Genomic DNA, 18593 nt, shown 5'->3' with positions numbered 1-18593 from the left:
ATATATCTGTTGAAAATAGTCTGGTGTAGGACCGAGAAATACAAGTGTGATTTTGCAGTTCCACTGGTCAAATCTCTGTATTATCCTGCTTTTTGCAATTTTTGGCCGTAAAAAATAAATAATAGTGTCTCCTGATTGTTCAGATACAAATATATCTGTTGACAATAGTCTGGTATACACTAGTAAACTATAACTGTGGTTTTGCTGTTCCACGGTAAAAAATCTCTATTATTCTGCTTTTGGCATTTTTAGCCGTAAAAAATAAATAATAGTGTCTCCTGATTGTTCAGACACAAATATATCTGTTGAAAATAGTCTGGTATACACCAGTAAATTATAACTTTGGTTTTGCTGTTCCACGGTAAAAAATCTCTATTATCCTGCTTTTGGCATTTTTTGATGTAAAAAATAAATAATAGTGTGTCCTGATTGTTCAAACACAAATATATCTGTTGAAAATAGTCTGGTATACACCAGTAAATTATAACTGTGGTTTTGCTGTTCCGCGGTAAAAAATCTCTATTATCCTGCTTTTGGCATTTTTTGCCTTAAAAAATAAATAATAGTGTGTCCTGATTGTTCAGACACAAATATATTTGTTGAATAAATTCTGGTATAAACCAGTAAATTATGACTGTGGTTTGGCTGTTCCACGGTAAAAAATCTCTATTATCCTGCTTTTGGCATTTTTTGCCATAAAAAATAAATAATAGTGTCTCCTGATTGTTCAGACACAAATATATCTGTTGAAAATAGTCTGGTGTAGTCCCGAGAAATACAAGTGTGGTTTTGCAGTTCCAATGGTCAAATTTCTGTATTATCCTGCTTTTCACAATTTTTGGCCGTAAAAAATAAATAATAGTGTCTACTGATTGTTCAGACACAAATATATCTGTTGAAAATAGTCTGGTATACACCAGTAAATTATAACTTTGGTTTTGCTGTTCCACGGTAAAAAATTTCTATTATCCTGCTTTTGCATTTTTTGACGTAAAAAATAAATAATAGTGTCTCCTGATTGTTCAAACACAAATATATCTGTTGAAAATAGTCTGGTATACACCAGTAAATTATAACTGTGGTTTTGCTGTTCCACGGTAAAAAATCTCTATTATCCTGCTATTGGCATTTTTTGCTGTAAAAAATAAATAATAGTGTGTCCTGATTGTTCAGACACAAATATATCTGTTGAAAATAGTCTGGTATACACAAGTAAATTATGATTGTGGTTTGGCTGTTCCACGGTAAAAAATCTCCATTATCCTGCTTTTGGCATTTTTTGCCGTAAAAAATAAATAATAATGTCTCCTGATTGTTCAAACACAAATATATCTGTTGAAAATAGTCTGGTGTATGCCCGAGAAATACAAGTATAGTTTTGCAGTTCCACGATTCAAAGTTTTGTATTATCCTGCTTTTCGCAGTTTTTTGCCGTAAAAAATAAATAATAGTGTTTCCTGATTGTTCAGACACAAATATATCTGTTGAATAAAGTCTGGTATAAACCAGTAAATTATGATTGTGGTTTGGCTGTTTCACGGTAAAAAATCTCTATTATTCTGCTTTTGGCATTTTTTGCCGTAAAAAATAAATAATAGTGTCTCCTGATTGTTCAGACACAAATATATCTGTTGAAAATAAATCTGGTATACACCAGTAAATTATAACTTTGGTTTTGCTGTTCCACGGTAAAAAATCTCTATTATCCTGCTTTTGGCATTTTTTGCCGTAAAAAATAAATAATAGTGTCTCCTGATTGTTCAGACACAAATATATCTGTTGAAAATAGTCTGGTATACACCAGTAAATTATAACTTTGGTTTTGCTGTTCCACAGTAAAAAATCTCTATTATCCTGCTTTTGCCATTTTTTGATGTAAAAAATAAATAATAGTGTCTCCTGATTGTACAAACACAAATATATCTGTTGAAAATAGTCTGGTATACACCAGTAAATTATAACTGTGGTTTTGCTGTTCCGCGGTAAAAAATCTCTATTATCCTGCTTTTGGCATTTTTTGCCGTAAAAAATAAATAATAGTGTGTCCTGATTGTTCAGACACAAATATATCTGTTGAATAAAGTCTGGTATAAACCAGTAAATTATGACTGTGGTTTGGCTGTTCCACGGTAAAAAACCTCTATTATCCTGCTTTTGGCATTTTTTGACATAAAAAATAAATAATAGTGTCTCCTGATTGTTCAGACACAAATATTTCTGTTGAAAATAGTCTGGTGTAGGCCCGAGAAATACAATTGTGGTTTTGCAGTTCCACGGGTCAAATTTCTGTATTATCCTGCTTTTCACAATTTTTGGCCGTAAAAAATAAATAATAGTGTCTAATGATTGTTCAGACACAAATATATCTGTTGAAAATAGTCTGGTATACACCAGTAAACTATAACTGTGGTTTTGCTGTTCCACTGTAAAAAATTTCTATTATTCTGCTTTTGGCATTTTTTGCCGTAAAAAATAAATAATAGTATCTCCTGATTGTTCAGACACATATATATCTGTTGAAAATAGTCTGGTATACACCAGTAAATTATAACTTTGGTTTTGCTGTTCCACGGTAAAAAATCTCTATTGTCCTGCTTTTGGCATTTTTTGACGTAAAAAATAAATAATAGTGTCTCCTGATTGTTCAAACACAAATATATCTGTTGAAAATAGTCTGGTATACACCAGTAAATTATAACTGTGGTTTTGCTGTTCCGCGGTAAAAAATCTCTATTATCCTGCTTTTGTCATTTTTTGCCGTAAAAAATAAATAATAGTGTCTCCTGATTGTTCAAACACAAATATATCTGTTGAAAATAGTCTGGTGTATGCCCGAGAAATACAAGTATAGTTTTGCAGTTCCACGAGTCAAAGTTCTTTTTTTATCCTGCTTTTCGCAGTTTTTTGCCGGAAAAAATAAATAATAGTGTGTCCTGATTGTTCAGACACAAATGTATCTGTTGAATAAAGTCGGGTATAAACCAGTAAATTATGACTGTGGTTTGGCTGTTCCACGGTAAAAAATCTCTGTTATTCTGCTTTTGGAATTTTTTGCCGTAAAAAATAAATAATAGTGTCTCCTGATTGTTCAGACACAAATATATCTGTTGAAAATAGTCTGGTATACACCAGTAAATTATAACTTTGGTTTTGCTGTTCCACGGTAAAAAATCTCTATTATCCTGCTTTTGGCATTTTTTGACGTAAAAAATAAATAATAGTGTCTCCTGATTGTTCAGACTCAAATATATCTGTTGAAAATAGTCTGGTGTAGGACCGAGAAATACAAGTGTGATTTTGCAGTTCCACTGGTCAAATCTCTGTATTATCCTGCTTTTTGCAATTTTTGGCCGTAAAAAATAAATAATAGTGTCTCCTGATTGTTCAGATACAAATATATCTGTTGAAAATAGTCTGGTATACACTAGTAAACTATAACTGTGGTTTTGCTGTTCCACGGTAAAAAATCTCTATTATTCTGCTTTTGGCATTTTTAGCCGTAAAAAATAAATAATAGTGTCTCCTGATTGTTCAGACACAAATATATCTGTTGAAAATAGTCTGGTATACACCAGTAAATTATAACTTTGGTTTTGCTGTTCCACGGTAAAAAATCTCTATTATCCTGCTTTTGGCATTTTTTGATGTAAAAAATAAATAATAGTGTCTCCTGATTGTTCAAACACAAATATATCTGTTGAAAATAGTCTGGTATACACCAGTAAATTATAACTGTGGTTTTGCTGTTCCGCGGTAAAAAATCTCTATTATCCTGCTTTTGGCATTTTTTGCCTTAAAAAATAAATAATAGTGTGTCCTGATTGTTCAGACACAAATATATTTGTTGAATAAATTCTGGTATAAACCAGTAAATTATGACTGTGGTTTGGCTGTTCCACGGTAAAAAATCTCTATTATCCTGCTTTTGGCATTTTTTGCTGTAAAAAATAAATAATAGTGTGTCCTGATTGTTCAGACACAAATATATCTGTTGAAAATAGTCTGGTATACACAAGTAAATTATGATTGTGGTTTGGCTGTTCCACGGTAAAAAATCTCCATTATCCTGCTTTTGGCATTTTTTGCCGTAAAAAATAAATAATAATGTCTCCTGATTGTTCAAACACAAATATATCTGTTGAAAATAGTTTGGTGTATGCCCGAGAAATACAAGTATAGTTTTGCAGTTCCACGATTCAAAGTTTTGTATTATCCTGCTTTTCGCAGTTTTTTGCCGTAAAAAATAAATAATAGTGTTTCCTGATTGTTCAGACACAAATATATCTGTTGAATAAAGTCTGGTATAAACCAGTAAATTATGATTGTGGTTTGGCTGTTTCACGGTAAAAAATCTCTATTATTCTGCTTTTGGCATTTTTTGCCGTAAAAAATAAATAATAGTGTCTCCTGATTGTTCAGACACAAATATATCTGTTGAAAATAAATCTGGTATACACCAGTAAATTATAACTTTGGTTTTGCTGTTCCACGGTAAAAAATCTCTATTATCCTGCTTTTGGCATTTTTTGACGTAAAAAATAGTGTCTCCTGATTGTTCAAACACAAATATATCTGTTGAAAATAGTCTGGTATACACCAGTAAATTATAACTGTGGTTTTGCTGTTCCGCGGTAAAAAATCTCTATTATCCTGCTTTTGGCATTTTTTGCGGAAAAAAATTAATAATAGTGTGTCCTGATTGTTCAGACACAAATATATCTGATGAATAAAGTCTGGCATAAACCAGTAAATTATGACTGTGGTTTGGCTGTTCCACGGTAAAAAATCTCTATTATCCTGCTTTTGGCATTTTTTGCCATAAAAAATAAATAATAGTGTCTCCTGATTCTTCAGACACAAACATATCTGTTGAAAATAGTCTGGTATACACCAGTAAATTATAACTGTGGTTTTGCTGTTCCACGGTAAAAAATCTCTATTATCCTGCTTTTGGCATTTTTTCATGTAAAAAATAAATAATAGTGTCTCCTGATTGTTCAAACACAAATATATCTGTTGAAAATAGTCTGGTGTAGGCCCGAGAAATACAAGTGTGGTTTTGCAGTACCACGTGTCAAATCACTGTATTACCCTGCTTTTCGCAATTTTTGGCCGTAAAAAATAAATAATAGTGTCTCCTGATTGTTCAGACACAAATATATCTGTTGAAAATAGTCTGGTATACACCAGTAAATTATAACTTTGGTTTTGCTGTTCCACGGTAAAATATTTCTATTATCCTGCTTTTGGCATTTTTTGACGTAAAAAATAAATAATAGTGTCTCCTGATTGTTCAAACACAAATATATCTGTTGAAAATAGTCTGGTATAGTCCCGAGAAATACAAGTGTGGTTTTGCAGTTCCACGGGTCAAATTTCTGTATTATCCTGCTTTTCACAATTTTTGGCCGTAAAAAATAAATAATAGTGTCCTGATTGTTCAGACACAAATATATCTGTTGAAAATAGTCTAGTATACACCAGTAAATTATAACTTTGGTTTTGCTGTTCCACAGTAAAAAATTTCTATTATCCTGCTTTTGGCATTTTTTGACGTAAAAAATAAATAATAGTGTCTCCTGATTGTTCAAACACAAATATATCTGTTGAAAATAGTCTGGTATACACCAGTAAATTATAACTGTGGTTTTTGCTGTTCCACGGTAAAAAATCTCTATTATCCTGCTTTTGGCATTTTTTGCCATAAAAAATAAATAATAGTGTGTCCTGATTGTTCAGACACAAATATATCTGTTGAAAATAGTCTTTTGTATGCCCGAGAAATACAAGTATAGTTTTGCAGTTCCACGAGTCAAAGTTCTGTATTATCCTGCTTTTCGCAATTTTTTGCCGTAAAAAAATAAATAATAGTGTGTCCTGATTGTTCAGACACAAATATATCTGTTGAATAAAGTCTGGTATAAACCAGTAAATTATGACTGTGGTTTGGCTGTTTCACGCTAAAAAATCTCTATTATTCTGCTTTTGGCATTTTTTGCCGTAAAAAATAAATAATAGTGTCTCCTGATTGTTCAGACACAAATATATCTGTTGAAAATAGTCTGGTATACACCAGTAAATTATAACTGTGGTTTTGCTGTTCCACGGTAAAAAAATCTCTATTATCCTGCTTTTGGCATTTTTTGCCATAAAAAATAAATAATAGTGTGTCCTGATTGTTCAGACACAAATATATCTGTTGAATAAAGTCTGGTATAAACCAGTAAATTATGACTGTGGTTTGGCTGTTCCACGGTAAAAAATCTCTATTATCCTGCTTTTGGCATTTTTTGCCGTAAAAAATAAATAATAGTGTCTCCTGATTGTTCAGACGCAAATTTATCTGTTGAAAATAGTCTGGTGTAGTCCCGAGAAATACAAGTGTGGTTTTCCAGTTCCACGGGTCAAATTTCTGTATTATCCTGCTTTTCGCAATTTTTTGCCGTAAAAAAATAAATAATAGTGTGTCCTGATTGTTCAGACACAAATATATCTGTTGAATAAAGTCTGGTATAAACCAGTAAATTATAACTGTGGTTTTGCTGTTCCACGGTAAAAAATCTCTATTATCCTGCTTTTGGCATTTTTTGCCATAAAAAATAAATAATAGTGTCTCCTGATAGTTCAGACACAAATATATCTGTTGAAAATAGTCTGGTGTAGGCCCAAGAAATACAAGTGTGGTTTTGCAGTACCACGTGTCAAATCACTGTATTACCCTGCTTTTCGCAATTTTTGGCCGTAAAAAATAAATAATAGTGTCTCCTGATTGTTCAGACACAAATATATCTGTTGAAAATAGTCTGGTATACACCAGTAAATTATAACTTTGGTTTTGCTGTTCCACGGTAAAAAATTTCTATTATCCTGCTTTTGGCATTTTTTGACGTAAAAAATAAATAATAGTGTCTCCTGATTGTTCAAACACAAATATATCTGTTGAAAATAGTCTGGTATAGTCCCGAGAAATACAAGTGTGGTTTTGCAGTTCCACGGGTCAAATTTCTGTATTATCCTGCTTTTCACAATTTTTGGCCCTAAAAAATAAATAATAGTGTCCTGATTGTTCAGACACAAATATATCTGTTGAAAATAGTCTAGTATACACCAGTAAATTATAACTTTGGTTTTGCTGTTCCACAGTAAAAAATTTCTATTATCCTGCTTTTGGCATTTTTTGACGTAAAAAATAAATAATAGTGTCTCCTGATTGTTCAAACACAAATATATCTGTTGAAAATAGTCTGGTATACACCAGTAAATTATAACTGTGGTTTTTGCTGTTCCACGGTAAAAAATCTCTATTATCCTGCTTTTGGCATTTTTTGCCGTAAAAAATAAATAATAGTGTGTCCTGATTGTTCAGACACAAATATATCTGTTGAAAATAGTCTTTTGTATGCCCGAGAAATACAAGTATAGTTTTGCAGTTCCACGAGTCAAAGTTCTGTATTATCCTGCTTTTCGCAATTTTTTGCCGTAAAAAAATAAATAATAGTGTGTCCTGATTGTTCAGACACAAATATATCTGTTGAATAAAGTCTGGTATAAACCAGTAAATTATGACTGTGGTTTGGCTGTTTCACGGTAAAAAATCTCTATTATTCTGCTTTTGGCATTTTTTGCCGTAAAAAATAAATAATAGTGTCTCCTGATTGTTCAGACACAAATATATCTGTTGAATAAAGTCTGGTATAAACCAGTAAATTATGACTGTGGTTTGGCTGTTCCACGGTAAAAAATCTCTATTATCCTGCTTTTGGCATTTTTTGCCGTAAAAAATAAATAATAGTGTCTCCTGATTGTTCAGACGCAAATTTATCTGTTGAAAATAGTCTGGTGTAGTCCCGAGAAATACAAATGTGGTTTTCCAGTTCCACGGGTCAAATTTCTGTATTATCCTGCTTTTCACAATTTTTGGCCGTAAAAAATAAATAATAGTGTCTCCTGATTGTTCAGACACAAATATATATGTTGAAAATAGTCTGGTATACACCAGTAATTTATAACTGTGGTTTTGCTGCTCCACGGTAAAAAATCTCTATTATCCTGCTTTTGGCATTTTTTGAAATAAAAAATAAATAATAGTGTCTCCTGATAGTTCAGACACAAATATATCTGTTGAAAATAGTCTGGTGTAGGCCCGAGAAATACAAGTGTGGTTTTGCAGTACCACATGTCAAATCACTGTATTACCCTGCTTTTCGCAATTTTTGGCCGTAAAAAATAAATAATAGTGTCTCCTGATTGTTCAGACACAAATATATCTGTTGAAAATAGTCTGGTATACACCAGTAAATTATAACTTTGGTTTTGCTGTTCCACGGTAAAAAGTTTATATTATCCTGCTTTTGGCATTTTTTGACGTAAAAAATAAATAATAGTGTCTCCTAATTGTTCAAACACAAATATATCTGTTGAAAATAGTCTGGTATACACCAGTAAATTATAACTGTGGTTTTGCTGTTCCACGGTAAAAAATCTCTATTATCCTGCTTTTGACATTTTTTGCCGTAAAAAATAAATAATAGTGTGTCCTGATTGTTCAGACACAAATATATCTGTTGAAAATAGTCTTTTCTATGCCCGAGAAATACAAGTATAGTTTTGCAGTTCCACGAGTCAAAGTTCTGTATTATCCTGCTTTTCACAGTTTTTTGCTGTAAAAAAATAAATAATAGTGTGTCCTGATTGTTCAGACACAAATATATCTGTTGAATAAAGTCTGGTATAAACCAGTAAACTATGACTGTGGTTTGGCTGTTTCACGGTAAAAAATCTTTATTATTCTGCTTTTGGCATTTTTTGCCGTAAAAAATAAATAATAGTGTCTCCTGATAGTTCAGACACAAATATATCTGTTGAAAATAGTCTGGTGTAGGCCCGAGAAATACAAGTGTTGTTTTGCAGTACCACGTGTCAAATCACTGTATTACCCTGCTTTTCGCAATTTTTGGCCGTAAAAAATAAATAATAGTGTCTCCTCATTGTTCAGACACAAATAAACCTGTTGAAAATAGTCTGGAATACACCAGTAAATTATAACTGTGGTTTTGCTGTTCCACGGTAAAAAATCTCTATTATCCTGCTTTTTGCATTTTTTGCCATAAAAAATAAATAATAGTGTCTCCTGATTGTTAAGACACAAATATATCTGTTGAAAATAGTCTGGTGTAGGACCGAGAAATACAAGTGTGGTTTTGCAGTTCCACGGGTCAAATCTCTGTATTATCCTGCTTTTTGCAATTTTTTGCCGTAAAAAATAAATAATAGTGTCTACTGATTGTTCAGATACAAATATATCTGTTGAAAATAGTCTGGTATACACCAGTAAATTATGACGGTGGTTTTGCTGTTACACGGTAAAAATTCTCTATTATCCTGCTTTTGGCATTTTTTTGATTTAAAAAATAAATAATAGTGTGTCCTGATTGTTCAAACACAAAAATATCTGTTGAATAAAGTCTGGTATAAACCAGTAAATTATGACTGTGGTTTTGCTGTTCCACGGTAAAAAATCTCTATTATCCTGCTTTTGGCATTTTTTGACATAAAAAATAAATATTAGCGTCTCCTGATTGTTCAAACACAAATATATCTGTTGAAAATAGTCTGGTATACACAAGTAAACTATAACTGTGGTTTTGCTGTTCCACGGTAAAAAATCTCTATTATCCTGCTTTTGGCATTTTTTGCCGTAAAAAATAAATAATAGTGTCTCCTGATTGTTCAGACACAAATATATCTGTTGAAAATAGTCTGGTGTAGTCCCGAGAAATACAAGTGTGGTTTTGCAGTTCCACGGGTCAAATTTCTGTATTATCCTGCTTTTCACAATTTTTGGCCGTAAAAAATAAATAATAGTGTCTCCTGATTGTTCAAGCACAAATATATCTGTTAAAAATAGTCTGTTATACACCAGTAAATTATAACTGTGGTTTTGCTATTCCACGGTAAAAAATCTCTATTATCCTGCTTTTGGCATTTTTTGCCGTAAAAAATAAATAATAGTGTGTCCTGATTGTTCAGACACAAATATATCTGTTGAATAAGTCTGGTATACACCAGTAAATTATGACTGTGGTTTAGCTGTTCCACGGTAAAAAATCTCTATTATCCTGCTTTTGGCATTTTTTGCCGTAAAAAATAAATAATAGTGTCTCCTGATTGTTCAGAGTCAAATATATCTGTTGAAAATAGTCTGGTGTATGCCCGAGAAATACAAGTATAGTTCTGCAGCTCCACGAGTCAAAGTTCTGTATTATCCTGCTTTTCACAGTTTTTGGCTGTAAAAAATAAATAATAGTGTCTCCTGAATGTTCAGACACAAATATATATGTTGAAAATAGTCTGGTATACTCGAGTAAATTATAACTGTGGTTTTGCTGTTCCGCGGTAAAAAATCTCTATTATCCTGCTTTTGGCATTTTTTGCCATAAAAAATAAATAATAGTGTCTCCTGATAGTTCAGACACAAATATATTTGTTGAAAATAGTCTGGTGTAGGCCCGAGAAATACAAGTGTGGTTTTACAGTACCACGTGTCAAATCACTGTATGACCCTGCTCTTCGCAATTTTTGGCCATAAAAAATAAATAATAGTGTCTCCTGATTGTTCAGACACAAATATATCTGTGGAAAATAGTCTGGTATACACCAGTAAATTATAACTTTGGTTTTGCTGTTCCACGGTAAAAAATCTCTATTATCCTGCTTTTGGCATATTTTGACGTAAAAAATAAATAATAGTGTCTCCTGATTGTTCAAACACAAATATATCTGTTGAAAATAGTCTGGTATACACCAGTAAATTATAACTGTGGTTTTGCTGTTCCGCGGTAAAAAATCTCTATTATCCTGCTTTTGGCATTTTTTGCCGTAAAAAATAAATAATAGTGTGTCCTGATTGTTCAGACACAAATATATCTGTTGAATAAAGTCTGGTATAAACCAGTAAATTATGACTGTGGTTTGGCTGTTCCATGGTAAAAAATCTCTATTATCCTGCTTTTGGCATTTTTTGCCATAAAAAATAAATATTAGTGTCTCCTGAGAGTTCAGACACAAATATATCTGTTGAAAATAGTCTGGTGTATACCCGAGAAATACAAGTGTGGATTTGCAGTACCACGTGTCAAATCACTGTATTACCCTGCTTTTCGCAATTTTTGGACGTAAAAATAAATAATAATGTCTCCTGATTGTTCAGACACAAATAAACCTGTTGAAAATAGTCTGGAATACACCAGTAAATTATAACTGTGGGTTTGCTGTTAGACGGTAAAAAATCTCTATTATCCTGCTTTTTGCATTTTTTGCCATAAAAAATAAATAATAGTGTCTCCTGATTGTTAAGACACAAATATATCTGTTGAAAATAGTCTGGTGTAGGACCGAGAAATACAAGTGTGGTTTTGCATTTCCACGGGTCAAATCTCTGTATTAATCTGCTTTTCGCAATTTTTTGCCGTAAAAAATAAATAATAGTGTCTACTGATTGTTCAGATACAAATATATCTGTTGAAAATAGTCTGGTATACACCAGTAAATTATGACGGTGGTTTTGCTGTTCCACGGTAAGAATTCTCTATTATCCTGCTTTTGCATTTTTTTGATTTAAAAAATAAATAATAGTGTGTCCTGATTGTTCAAACACAAATATATATGTTGAATAAAGTCTGGTATAAACCAGTAAATTATGACTGTAGTCTGGCTGTTCCACGGTAAAAAATCTCTATTATCCTGCTTTTGGCATTTTTTGACATAAAAAATAAATAATAGCGTCTCCTGATTGTTCAAACACAAATATATCTGTTGAAAATAGTCTGGTATACACCAATAAATTATAACTGTGGTTTTGCTGTTCCGCGGTAAAAAATCTCTATTATCCTGCTTTTGGCATTTTTTGCCGTAAAAAATAAATAATAGTGTGTCCTGATTGTTCAGACACAAATATATCTGTTGAATAAAGTCTGGTATAAACCAGTAAATTATGACTGTGGTTTGGCTGTTCCACGGTAAAAAATCTCTATTATCCTGCTTTTGGCATTTTTTGTCATAAAAAATAAATATTAGTGTCTCCTGATTGTTCAGACACAAATATATCTGTTGAAAATAGTCTGGTGTAGTCCCGAGAAATACAAGTGTGGTTTTGCAGTTCCACGGGTCAAATTTCTGAATTATACTGCTTTTCAAAATTTTTGGCCGTAAAAAATAAATAATAGTGTCTCCTGATTGTTCAAACACAAATATATCTGTTACAAATAGTCTGGTATACACCAGTAAATTATAACTGTGGTTTTGCTGTTCCACGGTAAAAAATCTCTATTATCCTGCTTTTGGCATTTTTTGCCGTAAAAAATAAATAATAGTGTCTCCTGATTGTTCAGACACAAATATATCTGTTGAATAAGTCTGGTATACACCAGTAAATTATGACTGTGGTTTGGCTGTTCCACGGTAAAAAATCTCTATTATCCTGCTTTTGGCATTTTTTGCCGTAAAAAATAAATAATAGTGTCTCCTGATTGTTCAGACACAAATATATCTGTTGAAAATAGTCTGGTGTATGCCCGAGAAATACAAGTATAGTTTTGCAGCTCCACGAGTCAAAGTTCTATATTATCCTGCTTTTCGCAGTTTTTGGCTGTAAAAAATAAATAATAGTGTCTCCTGATTGTTCAGACACAAATATATATGTTGAAAATAGTCTGGTATACACCAGTAAATTATAACTGTGGTTTTGCTGTTCCACGGTAAAAAATCTCTATTATCCTGCTTTTGGCATTTTTTGCCGTAAAAAATAAATAATAGTGTGTCCTGATTGTTCAGACACAAATATATCTGTTGAATAAAGTCTGGTATAAACCACTAAATTATGACTGTGGTTTGGCTGTTCCACGGTAAAAAATCTCTATTATCCTGCTTTTGGCATTTTTTGCCATAAAAAATAAATATTAGTGTCTTCTGATTGTTCAGACACAAATATATCTGTTGAAAATAGTCTGGTGTAGTCCCGAGAAATACAAGTGTGGTTTTGCAGTTCCACGGGTCATATTTCTGTATTATACTGCTTTTCACAATTTTTGGCCGTAAAAAATAAATAATAGTGTCTCCTGATTGTTCAAACACAAATATATCTGTTAAAAATAGTCTGGTATACACCAGTAAATTATAACTATGGTTTTGCTGTTTCACGGTAAAAAATCTCTATTATCCTGCTTTTGGCATTTTTTGCCGTAAAAAATAAATAATAGTGTGTCCTGATTGTTCAGACACAAATATATCTGTTGAATAAGTCTGGTATACACAAGTAAATTATGACTGTGGTTTAGCTGTTCCACGGTAAGAAATCTCTATTATCCTGCTTTTGGCATTTTTTGCCGTAAAAAATAAATAATAGTGTCTCCTGATTGTTCAGAGTCAAATATATCTGTTGAAAATAGTCTGGTGTATGCCCGAGAAATACAAGTATAGTTTTGCAGCTCCACGAGTCAAAGTTCTGTATTATCCTGCTTTTCACAGTTTTTGGCTGTAAAAAATAAATAATAGTGTCTCCTGATTGTTCAGACACAAATATATATGTTGAAAATAGTCTGGTAAACACGAGTAAATTATAACTGTGGTTTTGCTGTTCCGCGGTAAAAAATCTCTATTATCCTGCTTTTGGCATTTTTTGCCATAAAAAATAAATAATAGTGTCTCCTGATAGTTCACACACAAATATATTTGTTGAAAATAGTCTGGTGTAGGCCGGAGAAATACAAGTGTGGTTTTGCAGTACCACGTGTCAAATCACTGTATGACCCTGCTCTTCGCAATTTTTGGCCGTAAAAAATAAATAATAGTGTCTCCTGATTGTTCAGACACAAATATATCTGTGGAAAATAGTCTGGTATACACCAGTAAATTATAACTTTGGTTTTGCTGTTCCACGGTAAAAAATCTCTATTATCCTGCTTTTGGCATTTTTTGACGTAAAAAATAAATAATAGTGTCTCCTGATTGTTCAAACACAAATATATCTGTTGAAAATAGTCTGGTACACACCAGTAAATTATAACTGTGGTTTTGCTGTTCCGCGGTAAAAAATCTCTATTATTCTGCTTTGGGCATTTTTTGCCGTAAAAAATAAATAATAGTGTGTCCTGATTGTTCAGACACAAATATATCTGTTGAATAAAGTCTGGTATAAACCAGTAAATTATGACTGTGGTTTGGCTGTTCCATGGTAAAAAATCTCTATTATCCTGCTTTTGGCATTTTTTGCCATAAAAAATAAATATTAGTGTCTCCTGTTTGTTCAGACACAAATATATCTGTTGAAAATAGTCTGGTGTAGTCCCGAGAAATACAAGTGTGGTTTTGCAGTTTCACGGGTCAAATTTCTGTATTACACTGATTTTCACAATTTTTGGCCGTAAAAAATAAATAATAGTGTCTCCTGATTGTTCAGACACAAATAAACCTGTTGAAAATAGTCTGGAATACACCAGTAAATTATAACTGTGGTTTTGCTGTTCCACGGTAAAAAATCTCTATTATCCTGCTTTTTGCATTTTTTGCCATAAAAAATAAATAATAGTGTCTCCTGATTGTTAAGACACAAATATATCTGTTGAAAATAGTCTGGTGTAGGACCGAGAAATACAAGTGTGGTTTTGCAGTTCCACGGGTCAAATCTCTGTATTATCCTGCTTTTCCCAATTTTTTGCCGTAAAAAATAAATAATAGTGTCTACTGATTGTTCAGATACAAATATATCTGTTGAAAATAGTCTGGTATACACCAGTAAATTATGACGGTGGTTTTGCTGTTCCACGGTAAAAATTCTCTATTATCCTGCTTTTGGCATTATTTTGATTTAAAAAATAAATAATAGTGTGTCCTGATTGTTCAAACACAAATATATATGTTGAATAAAGTCTGGTATAAACCAGTAAATTATGACTGTGGTTTGGCTGTTCCACGGTAAAAAATCTCTATTATCCTGCTTTTGGCATTTTTTGACATAAAAAATAAATAATAGCGTCTCCTGATTGTTCAAACACAAATATATCTGTTGAAAATAGTCTGGTATACACCAGTAAACTATAACTGTGGTTTTGCTGTTCCACGGTAAAAAATCTCTGTTATCCTGCTTTTGGCATTTTTTGCCGTAAAAAATAAATAATAGTGTCTCCTGATTGTTCAGACACAAATATATCTGTTGAAAATAGTCTGGTGTAGTCCCGAGAAATACAAGTGTGGTTTTGCAGTTCCACGGGTCAAATTTCTGTATTATCCTGCTTTTCACAATTTTTGGCCGTAAAAAATAAATAATAGTGTCTCCTGATTGTTCAAACACAAATATATCTGTTAAAAATAGTCTGGTATACACCAGTAAATTATAACTGTGGTTTTGCTGTTCCACGGTAAAAAATCTCTATTATCCTGCTTTTGGCATTTTTTGCCGTAAAAAATAAATAATAGTGTCTCCTGATTGTTCAGACACAAATATATCTGTTGAATAAGTCTGATATACACCAGTAAATTATGACTGTGGTTTGGCTGTTCCACGGTAAAAAATCTCTATTATCCTGCTTTTGGCATTTTTTGCAGTAAAAAATAAATAATTGTGTCACCTGATTGTTCAGACACAAATATATCTGTTGAAAATAGTCTGGTGTATGCCCGAGAAATACAAGTATAGTTTTGCAGCTCCACGAGTCAAAGTTCTGTATTATCCTGCTTTTCGCAGTTTTTGGCTGTAAAAAATAAATAATAGTGTCTCCTGATTGTTCAGACACAAATATATATGTTGAAAATAGTCTGGTATACACCAGTAAATTATAACTGTGGTTTTGCTGTTCCACGGTAAAAAATCTCTATTATCCTGCTTTTGACATTTTTTCCCATAAAAAATAAATAATAGTGTCTCCTGAAAGTTCAGACACAAATATATCTGTTGAAAATAGTCTGGTGTAGGCCCGAGAAATACAAGTGTGGTTTTGCAGTAACACGTGTCAAATCACCGTATTACTCTGCTTTTCGCAATTTTTGGCCGTAAAAAATAAATAATAGTGTCTCCTGATTGTTCAGACACAAATAAACCTGTTGAAAATAGGCTGAAATACACCAGTAAATTATAACTGTGGTTTTGCTGTTCCACGGTAAAAAATCTCTATTATCCTGCTTTTTGCATTTTTTGCCATAAAAAATAAATAATAGTGTCTCCTGATTGTTAAGACACAAATATATCTGTTGAAAATAGTCTGGTGTAGGACCGAGAAATACAAGTGTGGTTTTGCAGTTCCACAGGTCAAATGTCTATATTATCCTGCTTTTCGCAATTTTTGGCCGTAAAAAATAAATAATAATGTCTACTGATTATTCAGATACAAATATATCTGTTGAAAATAGTCTGGTATACACCAATAAATTATGACGGTAGTTTTGCTGTTCCACGGTAAAAATTCTCTATTATCCTGCTTTTGGCATTTTTTTGATTTAAAAAAATAAATAATAGTGTGTCCTGATTGTTCAAACACAAATATATCTGTTGAATAAAGTCTGGTATAAACCAGTAAATTATGACTGTGGTTTGGCTGTTCCACGGTAAAAAATCTCTATTATCCTGCTTTTGGCATTTTTTGACATAAAAAATAAATAATAGCGTCTCCTGATTGTTCAAACACAAATATATCTGTTAAAAATAGTCTGGTATACACCAGTAAACTATAACTGTGGTTTTTCTGTTCCACGGTAAAAAATCTCTATTATCCTGCCTTTGGCATTTTTTGCCGTAAAAAATAAATAATAGTGTCTCCTGATTGTTCAGACACAAATATATCTGTTGAAAATAGTCTGGTATATACCAGTAAATTATATCTTTGGTTTTGCTGTTCCACGGTAAAAAATCTCTATTATCCTGCTTTTGGCATTTTTTGACGTAAAAAATAAATAATAGTGTCTCCTGATTGTTCAAACACAAATATATCTGTTCAAAATAGTCTGGTATACACCAGTAAATTATAACTGTGGTTTTGCTGTTCCACGGTAAAAAATCTCTATTATCCTGCTTTTTGCATTTTTTGCCATAAAAAATAAATAATAGTGTGTCCTGATTGTTCAGACACAAATATATCTGTTGAATAAAGTCTGGTATAAACCAGTAAATTATGACTGTGGTTTGGCTGTTCCACGGTAAAAAATCTCTATTATCTTGCTTTTGCCATTTTTTGCCATAAAAAATAAATAATAGTGTCTCCTGATTGTTCAGACACAAATATATCTGTTGAAAATAGTCTGGTGTAGGCCCAAGAAATACAAGTGTGGTTTTGCAGTACCATGTGTCAAATCACTGTATTACCCTGCTTTTCGCAATTTTTGGCCGTAAAAAATAAATAATGGTGTCTCCTGATTGTTCAGACACAAATAAACCTGTTGAAAATAGTCTGGAATACACCAGTAAATTATAATTGTGGTTTTGCTGTCCCACTGTAAAAAATTTCTATTATCCTGCTTTTGGCATTTTTTGCCGTAAAAAATAACTAATAGTGTCTCCTGATTGTCCAGACACAAATATATCTGTTGAAAATAGTCTGGTATACACCAGAAATTTTAACTGTGGTTTTGCTCTTCCACGGTAAAAAATCTCTATTATACTGCTTTTGGCATTTTTTGCCGTAAAAAATAAATAATAGTGTCTCCTGATTGTTCAGACAGAAATATATCTGTTGAAAATAGTCTGGTATACACCAGTAAATTTTAACTGTGGTTTTGCTGTTCCACGGTAAAAAATCTCTATTATACTGCTTTTGGCATTTTTTGCCGTAAAAAATAAATAATAGTGTCTCCTGATTGTTCAGACACAAATATATCTGTTGAAAATAGTCTGGTATACAACAGTAAATTTTGACAGTGGTTTGGCTGTTCCACGGTAAAAAATCTCTATTATCCTGCTTTCGGCATTTTTTGCCATAAAAAATAAATAATAGTGTCTCCTGATTGTTAAGACACAAATATATCTGTTGAAAATAGCCTGGTGTAGGACCGAGAAATACAAGTGTGGTTTTGCAGTTCCAAGGGTCAAATCTCTGTATTAACCTGCTTTTCGCAATTTTTGGCCGTAAAAAATAAATAATAGTGTCTCCTGATTGTTCAGATACAAATATATCTGTTGAAAATAGTCTGTTATACACCAGTAAATTATGACTGTGGTTTTGCTGTTCCACGGTAAAAAATCTCTATTATCCTGCTTTTGGCATTTTTTGCCATAAAAAATAAATAATAGTGTCTCCTTTTGTTCAGACACAAATATATCTGTTGAAAATAGTCTGGTATACACAAGTAAATTATAACTGTGGTTTTGGTGTTCCACAGTAAAAAATCTCTATTATCCTGCTTTTGGCATTTTTTGTCGTAAAAAATAAATAATAGTGTCTCCTTTTGTTCAGACACAAATATATCTGTTGAAAATAGTCTGGTATACACCAGTAAATTATAACTGTGGCTTTGGTGTTCCACAGTAAAAAATCTCTATTATCCTGCTTTTGGCATTTTTTGCCAGAAAAAATAAATAAGTGTCTCCCGATTGTTCAGACACAAATATA

The sequence above is a fragment of the Phyllobates terribilis genome, unplaced genomic scaffold (assembly GCF_046119375.1).
Source record: "Phyllobates terribilis strain yellow unplaced genomic scaffold, ASM4611937v1 Scaffold_3__8_contigs__length_932513732, whole genome shotgun sequence".
Classification (NCBI taxonomy): Eukaryota; Metazoa; Chordata; class Amphibia; order Anura; family Dendrobatidae; genus Phyllobates; species Phyllobates terribilis.
This window is presented reverse-complemented; position numbering follows the sequence as displayed.